Below are 2354 nucleotides of genomic sequence, written 5' to 3'. Positions count from 1 at the left end.
TTCCTCCGTGGCACCCTGAGGCTGAGGCCCGTACAGCGCACTAAGGTGCCCTCATGGGACCTGGCTCTGGTTCTGGAGGGCTTATGCAATGCACCCTTTGAACCCATAGAGTCTGTATGCTTTTCCCCCGATCGCTCTGCTCCTGGGAGTTCTGGAGAGAGTACGCCGGGATGGGGTCCGTCTGTTGCTAGTAGCCCCGTTCTGGCCGGCCCGAGTATGGTTCTCGGACCTGGTGTCCCTCCTCGACGGCTCTCCGCTGGAGATTCCGATCAGGAGGGACCTCCTCTCTCAGGCGGGGGGCACCTTTCTTCACCCCCGCCCGGAGTTATGGAAGTTGTGGGCATGGCCCCTGAGGGGGCACAGCTCCTAGCATCTGGTCTCTCAACTGAGGTTGTTGAGACTATGCTCCAGTCCAGAGCTCCCGCCACTAGGAAACAGTACGCCTTGAAGTGGAAACTTTTCGCTTCATGGTGCGGACAGCGACTGCAAGACCCAGTCAACTGCCCTATTGGTACAGTTCTGGAGTTTCTGCAGGAGCGATTCTCCGCAGGGTTATCTCCCTCCACTCTGAAGGTATACGTGGCGGCCTTAGCTGCTTACCACGCCCTTCTTGGTGGTCAATCATTGGGAAGACACCCACTTATCACTCGTTTCCTCCGTGGCACTCTGAGGCTGAGGCCGGTACAGCGCACCTAGGTGCCCTCATGGGACCTGGCTGTGGTTCTGGAGGGCTTATGCAATGCCCCCTTTGAACCCATAGAAGAAGTTTCGGTCAAGTTGCTCACGCTCAAGACCATCTTTCTCCTTGTTATTTCCTCACTGGAAAGGATCGGGGATCTTCAGGCACTTTCTGTTTCATGCCTGGAATTTGCTCCAGGCATGGTTAGGGCATTCCTTTACCCGAGGGCCGGGTATGTCCCTAAGGTGCCCACTTCTTCACCAGGGCCCATAGTACTTCAGGCATTCTGTCCTCCTCCGTACCAGGAAGTAGGCCAAGAAAGGCTTAATCTGCTCTTTCCAGTTCGAGCACTGGACGCTTACGCACACAGAGGTGCCCCGTGGCGTAAGCCAGATCAGCTTTTTGTTTGTTTTGGTCCGCCAAAGAAGGGATTTCCGGCGACCAAGCAGACTATGAGTAGGTGGGTGGTCGAGGCCATCTCACTAGCCTACAAGTCCTCTGGCCTCCCGTCACCTATGGGGGTCAGAGCGCACTCGACCAGGAGTATGGCGGCCTCCAAGGCTTTCAACTTGGGTGTGGCCTTGCAGGACATTTGTGCTGCGGCGGGCTGGTCCTCTCCGCACACTTTTGTCCGCTTTTACAACCTAGACCTGGCATCTACCCCAGGTTCCCAAGTTCTCTCTTCGTGATGTGCTCATAGGATACACACACAGGCAGGGACTTGGTAGTATGGCGCAGTGGGTATTCTCGTTCCCAAAGCGATCTCGACGCAGCTCGAGTTCCTGAAGGGGAACGTCTCTAGGTTACGTATGTAACCATGGTTCCCCGAGGGAACGAGACGCTGCGTCTCTTTGCCATACTCCCTGCATCCCTCCAGGCACTACTTCATCGAAACTGGTTTGCGCTCTGCCGGATGCGCTTTTATACTTCCTGGCGCTCACGTCACCCCGCTCGTGACGTCTCGATCTTTCTTTGAATTGATAAATTATTATTTTGTCTGCTCGGTGGACAGACAGATCAAGTAATAGTAATATTGATTCTGCTACAGTTGATTCGAAGATCTAATCTAAATATTTATGACTAATCATAACCAGTTATAATTAGTCATAAATATTTCCCTTTTGAGCTGATTTACTACAATGTCTTTAAAGGCTAATGTGTGACCGTCGTCAGTGATTCGTGCTTCCCTTTCATGGGAACTTCAAATTGAGTCCTCTAGGGGTCGCTATGGGGAACACCTCGTCGTGACCCGTGTCTGTTATTGAAAAAACACCAACAACACGTTGGCCGGCAACAGCCATGACATCACTACCGGTGCGACTATAGTATAAATAGGCACCTGGAGAACACATCATCCTCTTCTTCGTCTTCACTGACTGTTTTGTTTGAATGGTAGTGATGGAGGGACATCTGTGGGTGAACCTAGCAGATATCAGAAAAAAGATAGGGGCTTTCTTCTCGATGCGCCGGTTTTGCCCTCCGTATTGTTCGTACCTCCGTTGAGACAGTGGTCGAGAAGTTTAGGGAGGCAAAGGTGCGCTCAGCGGCCTTCACGAAGGTCCAGGTCTGAGCCCGAACAACCCAGGGGTCCTGGCCCGTCTCGGTTTGAGGATCAGAGACGGGCACAGAAGGCTAGTGTCGCGGCTCGCGCTCCTCCCCCGCCCGCGGGTAGGGG

The sequence above is a fragment of the Sinocyclocheilus rhinocerous genome, unplaced genomic scaffold (genome assembly GCF_001515625.1).
Source record: "Sinocyclocheilus rhinocerous isolate Xijiao unplaced genomic scaffold, SAMN03320098_v1.1 scaffold3132, whole genome shotgun sequence".
Classification (NCBI taxonomy): Eukaryota; Metazoa; Chordata; class Actinopteri; order Cypriniformes; family Cyprinidae; genus Sinocyclocheilus; species Sinocyclocheilus rhinocerous.
This window is presented reverse-complemented; position numbering follows the sequence as displayed.